The sequence below is a fragment of the Charadrius vociferus genome, unplaced genomic scaffold (genome assembly GCF_000708025.1).
Source record: "Charadrius vociferus isolate BGI_N301 unplaced genomic scaffold, ASM70802v2 scaffold140, whole genome shotgun sequence".
NCBI classification, from domain to species: Eukaryota; Metazoa; Chordata; class Aves; order Charadriiformes; family Charadriidae; genus Charadrius; species Charadrius vociferus.
This window is the reverse complement of record NW_009646406.1, coordinates 460466-468830: the sequence shown is the minus strand read 5'-3', so window position 1 is coordinate 468830 and position 8365 is coordinate 460466. Positions and strand designations below refer to the sequence as shown.

Here is an 8365-nt window from a genome sequence, read left to right as displayed (position 1 = left end):
CCCTCTCTTCTTTTTCCATGTACACAAAGGAGGTTTGCATCTGGTTAAAAATATGATATGGGTTTAATGGGGAGCATGTTTACTACAGCGAGCACTCCCAGAAATCTTCTGGAAAACGTTGTCTTTTTGCGTGTGCTAGTAAATTGAAACTTAGCAGCTTGCCATAACAATCCTGAGGCCTGAATTTGGAGATTTACGGAAGAAGAAAAATTGGTTTTCAAAAGCACTGAAAGAAATTAAATTGTAAATAGAGCTAAGATCTTTGAGAAGCACTGGAAGCCTATTGCGCAAGTTAATTGATAGGAGGAACATAAATGCAATTCTGGTGTTGGCTAGTTACCTGACATAGACTGTTGCCCTTAATCAGGATCATTTGAGTTCTATTCTCACATTTAGAAGTCATGCCTCTTCAACCTGAATAGTTCTAGTATCTTATCATTTTAACCCTTGCAACTGTTGGGTTAGGTAACTGTCATTCACTTTCTACTTTTGTTCCTGTCATATTCTTGAAATATTTATTGGCTTTTGAGTTTAAATCTGGAGTAGCTCTTGAAGTAACCATTTCATATATTAGATGACTATACTTGGGGGAAATTCTGTTGCTGAACTATGTTCTAATGGGGCATTGTTGGAATTACGGTTGTGATTGTGTTATCATTATCTTGATGGACAGATAAGAAGCTTATCAGTTTGTATATTTATAATTGTGGATTTATAAACATACTACTTGCATCTGACCTGCCTGGCCCCATCAGCAATGTCTATATGTAAAAATGAGACTAATAATTTGCAGCACTCTCCCGTGTCTTTTGGAATCTCGTTAGGAGAAAATGTTCAATTAGTTTAAAAGGATTTTGTTTTGGGAGTGGTTATTGCTGTTTGTGAGCAGGGGAGAGGTGGTGAGGGAAACATGTGCTCTGAGGAAGTGGTTGGGATTTTATTCTACCAGTGGAGAGATTCAGTAGGGTTTGGTTTTTTGTTGGTGGGTTGGTTGGGTTTTTTTTGCTTAAATTGCTATCAGTATTATTATTGTTATATCTATGTAAACAATATGTTTGGGAGAGCGTCCTATTTTTGCAGGTAGTTTGTCTTGCGCGTATTTTGGTCTCCTCTGCTCAAACTGATGAGACAAAGGAATAAATGCTCAAAAAGGAAAAAGAAAAAAGCGGGATTGTATTCAGTTAAAACTGACACTTTAAAGTTAATAAGATCTCTGTTAATAAAGTTGAGGAATGAGGAAAGGAAAAAGTTCACCTGTTCTCACTGGCCGCTGCAGTGTTAGGTGACCATATTTCCCCTGTCCCTGTGTCCCCTTGCACCTCCTCTCCCCACCCACCCCCAATCTCATCTTATTTCTGTCTCATCATCAGAAATATCGTGACACAGACCTTGAACCAACTTTGTATTTAGCACGGGAAATCTCAGGGGAGCTGAGCAATTGGCTAACTTCTCATTCTGGCCCAGTATTCCCACATATAATGATCTGCAGTGAGACCACAAAAGTTACATCCCTCTAGACAGTGTGGTGGGTTTTTTCCCCCTCCTTGTTTTCACCTGCTAAATGGTATTTTCTGCTTTGCAGCTGTCATGTCATATCCCAAGGCCACGAGCACTTAGAAAACTCAAACAAGCAGTAATACATCTGTGAATAGCATGAGGTCTTAAGAGCCGCATCTTTTTCGTTCTGGAATTTCAAAATGGAAGTCACAACTATGAAAGTACTATCCTAGTCTTTAGCTGTAACCCCTGAGGAACACCACTCATCACTGGTCTCCACTTGGACATGGAGTTGTTGACCAGGACTCTTTTAGTGCGGCAATGTAGCCAATTCCTTATCCACCGAGTGGTCCATCCATGAAATCCATGTCTCTCCAGTTTAGAGACCAGGACGTTGTGCAGGACAGAGTCACATGCTTTGCACAAGCCCAGATAGATGATGTCAGTTGCTCTTCCCTTATCCATCAGCATTGTAACCCTGCCATAGAAGTCCACGAGTTTTGTCAGGCACGATTTGCCCTTCGTGAAACCATATTGGTTGTCACCGACCACCTCCTTATTTTCCATGTGCCTTAGCAGTTTCCAGGAGGATCTGCTCCATGATCTTTCCAGGCACAGAGGTGAGACTGACTGGCCTGTAGTTTGCCAGGTCTTCCTTTTCTCCCTTTTTAAAAATGGGGGTTATGTTTCCAGCAGGAACTTCAATGGACTGCCACAGCTTCTCAAATATGATGGAAAGTGGCTTAGCAACTTTATCCACCAGTTCCCTCAGGACCCGTGGATGCATCTCATCAGATCCCATGGACTTGTGCACCTTCAGGTTTCTTAGATGGTCTCAAACCTGATCTTCTGCTACAGTGGGTGGTTCTTTGTTCTCCCAGTCACTGCCTTTGCCTTCTGCGACTTGGGCAGTGTGGCTAGAGCACTTTCCAGTGAAGACTGAGGTAAAAAAAGTCATTGATCCAGCCTCATGAAAATGAGTTGGAAAGATGCTTTGTGGCACTCTACTTATCTCTGCTACCACAGTCTGGGGCCACTAAAGGAACTGAGGTGGAGGGGAACTAGTGACTAAGCAAGGGATGTACGTACAGTCTAGGGGAAAGCATGGGGTTGAACCTGGACTTCCGTGTCCTAGATTGACACTGTAAAAGCATAGTCCTTGTGGAAATACGAGGTTCACAGATTTGCAGAATCATTGAGGTTGGAAGAGACCTCTTGAGATCATATAGTTCAACTCCCTGCTCAAAGCAGGTTCCTCTAGAGCAAGTTCCTCAGGTCCATGCCCAGTTGGGTTTTGTATATCTCCATGGATGGAAACTGCACAACCTCTCTGGGTGACCTGCTCCAGGATTCACCTTGAACCTAGTGTGCTAGCATGCAAGTGGCAGTTGCTGAGGTGACTTGCAGAGAATGTTATTTTTTAATTCAGTATAGATAGTGATCTCTCCTTGGAAGGAAGTGGGACTCTCTTCTGGAAACAAAACAAAACAAACAAAAAAAACCCCCCAAAACAAAACGAAAAAAACCCAAACCACACACACGCAAGCTTTAGGAGATATTTTAGCATTTATTTTAATGGATTCTTTTTTGGAAGCAGTAGTCTGGCCAGGGCTGTGACTTCCTCTTTTTCCTGTTCTCTGTTATTTTTGAGTGCAAGCTCTAAAAGAGCTAGTCATTCTGAAACCTTCACTTCTGAGTCTTTTTAAAAAGACTTGAAAAAATAAAGTTTGCATTCCCAACTCGTGTCCCGCATAGCTGGCAGGTCTGTCTTGAAATAAATCACTGAATAGATGTTTTGTTAGAACAGTTGAGTTCTTTCAGCAGCTGTATTGCTTTGATTACTTATCTGTGAAGAATTGCTTCTGAAATAAAAGTGCTCTAGATCAGGTTCTGTAGTGCTTGGTGAAAGATTAGGAGCATTATTTCATGAAAATTTCATTTTTAGCAGGGTATTGTATGGTTGAAGCTGCATCAGCCGTCTTTAAGCTTTAACTGCATGAAAAATAACTAAATTCTGTGAAGCCGTCTTGAAAAACTGTGATCCTACAGCCTCAGAATTCAAGATCTGACTTCTTAAATTGTGCTTAGGATGGTAATAGATAATCACTGTGACTAGGCATTAACTAACCTTTTTACATTACAATTTTAGTTTGAAGATTAAAAGCTTTTAAAATTCCCTGCCTTTCTTACAAGTAACAATCTAAACTGAAGGAGTTTAAACCAAAACTGAGGTAAATGTGCTACTCACTTGGTGCTCTACCTAGTTAGCGTTCGCATCTACAACTCAGCTGCCTTTGCTGGTTTAAGTGACTTACAGGTTTTTTGGTAATGGTTGAACTTCAGATATTGCTGACCCTGGCATTCATTTCTTTAACCGCTTCCACATGGCTTTTTTCTGTTATTTTAAAATTTTCTTGTTATTAGATTCTTAAATTTAACTCCAAATCTAAAATTTCTACAAAAAAAGTAGTCCTTGTGGGGTTCCCCTAGAAGAGGGAACTCCCGCATGAGCCAAGCTGCGACTCCTGAATTTCTCTCTCTCTTAACAGTCTTTTTTGAAGTATGGGAAGTATTCCCTCAGGACACTCCAAACAGTATAAAACCCTTTAGCTATGATATTTTCATCCCAGCATGTAATCTAAATCATTTATGTGTAATTTTTTACTATTATATGAGATGCTCTCGATGCTGTGTGCACACCTTTCTGATTTGGGGGGATGTTACAGAACAGATCACGGCACCCTTCTCTTTGCCCTGCATTTCTTTTTATCAAATTCTGTCTGCCTGTCTTAGAAATACTCTTTGAACAGCTGCACGTGTCTTTTGTGAGTAGGAGAGAGGCTCGGCATGACGTAGCGGCTCAGGCACTTGGTTTGGGGCTGTGGGTTTTCTGCTTGGCGCCGGTTCTGACTTGCTGCATGACCTTGGGCACAGCATGTCACCCCTCTGCATCTCCTCCTTCCTTTGACACTCGTCTGCCCATCTCTTCCCTTTAGATGCCACGTTTTTCCAGGCAGGAGCCTCTTCTCCAAATATACGTACACACACTCTTATACAGTGAGTCTCTGATGCCGAGCAATCTGCGTAGGTGGTGTTTCAACAGAAATTGTAGCTGTATTGTTGAGTAGAAAACTAGGTATTTATAATTCAATGCCCAAGCAGGTACCCTGGTTTAAGTTTTTGGAAGTTGTGGAGCATGTACGTTGCGGGAGTGGTGCATACTCAGAGCTTCTCAAAATCAGGCCACCCAGTTAAAGTGCCTGAAAATAGCTTTATAAACATAGCTCTAGGCATTCACCTTTTGAAACTGTGGCCACTACTATCTGTGGCCTATTTTTTGTAGTGGTTTTGGTCAGGGGAGGGGGAAGAATAGTCCCACGGGTTAACTTCAGGCACCTCTATCTGTATTTGAAGCTGCTATTAAAATGAAAGGAAAAATCTGGTTTTAATTTGAAGCCTCTAAATCACTCACCTGAGGCTTACTTGTTTATGTAGGGAGGTGTCAGTAAAGCATTTAAGTTAAGAGGGCTGATGTGAGCTACTGCAAATAACTGCACCAGTTTTTGGATGCAGAAGTCTCCCTTGTTGATTGTGTGCTCTCTTTCTGCCAAGAACGCATGCAAACAGATGTCTCGTTACCTCGCTCCAAGTGTGGGGCATGTTCACTCATTGTATCTTAATTTCTGTCTGAAACTCGCATATGAGCGTGGAGGGAAGGAATTGGAATGGAATTAATATTCTCTGTGATTGGAAGGAAGGACTTTGTCCGAAGCGCATCATCACACAGCGGTGTTGCCGGTGGGGGTGCGCTGCATCCTGGCTGTCAGCGCTTGGTGGGTCTCAGCCCTGCTCCATCAAACTGGAAAGGCTCCTGGGACTTTTGACCCAGGGAGGTGTCACCCAACACCTTTCTCTTAAAAGCTCGTTCATTCATCTAGGAGGGGGTTGACAAAGGGACGTGGACATGTTGGTATGACAATAAACAAGCCCTGCCTTTGAAATTTAAAGTAGACAGCTGCTTCCAAAGGACTAATCCTGTCCTGAGAGAGGTGGCAGGAAAAGAAAGTGGGAAGCTCCGAAGGGAACCTGGAATCTACTCTCCTGTACCGTTGCTTGCTCTTGTTAAGGTAGTTTACAAAAGGATGTTCTAAGGTAAGGATGCTGGAAGTTAGGGAGGCTGGAAGCTAACCATTTCATAAACGAAAAATGTGAACAGACTCTACTTTCCCTTCCTGCCTCTCCTCCCCCTTCCCAGGTTTTCATTATTTTGAGCTGTTGGTTCTATCCCAGCGTGAGTAGAAGGGACCAGGGAGTTGGGAGCCCCTGTGGAAATGATGGTCACGGTCCCTGTTCTCGTAGCCAGGAGTGGCAATCTGCTGGCCTGCTGCTTCTGGCCTGCTAAGATACATCAGCTTGGTATTGTTCAAGCTGACTCTGCAGTCCGACAGACACAAAGCCCGGAGGATAACAGAGAAAACTTTTTTATCAGTTTGTCTCACAGTGTGCCAGCCAGAACTTCTTGAACCAACAAACAATCTTCATCTTTGATCCTAGTAGTCTTGATGGTCACTGAGCTTTCAAAATAAGCCTGTCTGTAAAGTTCAGATGTTGCTTTTGGGTGCACTTGGGTTTAATCTTTAAATCTTGTGTGCTGTTGTGGCCAGATACGGGGAATCTGCATCGCACTTTCAGTCTCCTTTGCTTATCTGAATCTAAAAAGAAACAATCCGAATCTAAAAAGAAACAAGGCCGGAGCTTTTATTCATTTATTGCATACCAGTGTTAGAAACTTTTGTTTTAAATCTACATGCATCATTTCAAAGCATTTGTGTACTTCATAAAGCTGAAAACATGAAAAAGTTTATAGCAATTTAAGCAAGAGCTTCTATGAATTTGTGTTTGGGGCCTGGGTGGATCTGAAGAATGACTGGATCTGCTTTTATGGGCTAAAGATATAAGCCATGACTGCACTCCATTGTCATGGAGCATTCATGGAGCACATCTCTATTTTGGGTTTTAAGAACAGAATATGGATTAATTTTTGAGGATTATTGTCTCTCTAGAATTAGGAAAGGAGAAACAGGGATTCTTCTTGTCATGAGGAAGTCCTCCCTGGATAAACTGGATGTTTTAAATTCCAGCACGGTTGTGTTTCAAGTTATTCTGATCCTCTTGAGCAGAAATTTCCTTGGCTGGTATCCAACAACGGAAGATACTTTTTTCAAGTATCTGGGTGCTAGAAAAAGTAAGGAAGGGACAATGAAAGATAAATTGCTCACAATATCAATGTAAAACTTAACTGGGAATACTTTTTGCAGCATGTGTCTTTTTCTCTGGTGTTTCTACTCATATTGTCATAAGATCAGAGGTCAAGAAATAAGTCTTGAAAAACAGGACCTTTCATCTGAATTGGAAACCAGGACTCAGCTGGTAGAACACTATTCAAGTTCTGGTTTGATGTGTTCATGGCAGTTTTGCTGCTGAATCACAGAATCACAGAATTTTCAGAGTTGGAAGGGACCTCTAGAGATCATCTAGTCCAACTCCCCTGCTAAAGCAGGATTGCCCAGAGCACATTACTCAGGACTGCATCCAGGCGGGTTTTGAAAATCTCCAGAGAAGGGGACTCCACCCCCTCCCTGGGCAGCCTGTGCCAGTGCTCTGTCACCCCAACTGTAAAGAAGTTTTTCCATGTGTTGGAACGGAACTTCCTATGTTCCAACTTGCACCCATTGCCCCTCGTCCTGTCACTGGGAACCACCGAGAAGAGTGTGGCTCCATCCTCCTTCAACCCACCCTTTAGATATTTGTAAGTAGTAATAAGGTCTCCCCTCAGCCTTCTCTTCTCCAGGCTAAAGAGTCCCAGCTCTCTCAGCCTTTCTTCATAAGGGAGATGCTCCAATCCCTCAATCATCTTTGGTTGCCTGAAGAAGCAGTTTATTTTAAGATGTGTTACAGTAGTCTAGAGTGGACAAGAAAAGGAGCGTCCCTCACATTTCCTCAGACCAGTATCTAGGCAACATGTGAGAGACCTGGTTAGATCCTAATGTCTCCTCGTGAAGTGTCCAGCAGGACCTTAAGGCTTTATCAGGGTAGCATGGGGTCAGCTGATGATAGCAGTACCTGAGAGAGGTCCATGAAGAGGATGCTTTCCCTTACCAGGGCCGCTCACATCCAGTCTAAAAGCACTATCAGCTCCTGTTTCATTTATCTGCTGGCTTTGTGCAACCATTACCACATCTGAGTGTATCAGCAAAGAAAATCATGAAAGCTTGAGTGCTTTTACATTCCTTGATATCAGTAGTTGGTTCTGTCTCATGAATTTTCCAAGTGGCTTTCTGAAGTTAAGAGTGGAAGAAGCTGCAAGTGTAAAGTTTGATGAGGTTTTGATCTGGTTTTCTTGTGTAGTTTGAGTGGAACCAAACCTCTACTGTCAGCTGGTTGATAGTGTTCGTAGACAAGGTCATTTACTTGTCATTGTCATTTGATACACTACACCACTAACACCTTGCTTTTCTTCCTGTTTGGGGTTCCCTTCTTACAGTAGTAATTGGAAAGTGCTGATTTTTTTGTTTTTCTGATGTGTAAACGCTGCGTATGGGGTGGAAATAGGGATACCCAAATGCATCCATAGGCTGGTATGGCTGTATGGAGACAGCTCTTCTGGAGTATCAGTAGTCACGGTTCAGGTCACTACACTGCATTTGTATAAAGGACACAAAACTGATTCTGTGGGATACATCTTACCTCCATGAAAATGAAAAGATGCTGTGCTGAGAAGAAAGAGTGGTAGTGTCACAGTCATAGATTGCATCCTTTCATACCCTGTTTGGTGGGCATCTTTCAGAACTTGTTGCATTTGTAGGGA

The 8365-nt window shown here is 42.4% G+C and overlaps 1 protein-coding gene across 1 annotated transcript in view; it reads left to right on the top strand.

Annotated features, from left to right (window-relative positions):
- The window catches only part of ITPK1 (inositol-tetrakisphosphate 1-kinase), a 74386-nt gene that overhangs the window by 15697 nt on the left and 50324 nt on the right, over positions 1 to 8365 (top strand). The window lies entirely within an intron of this gene.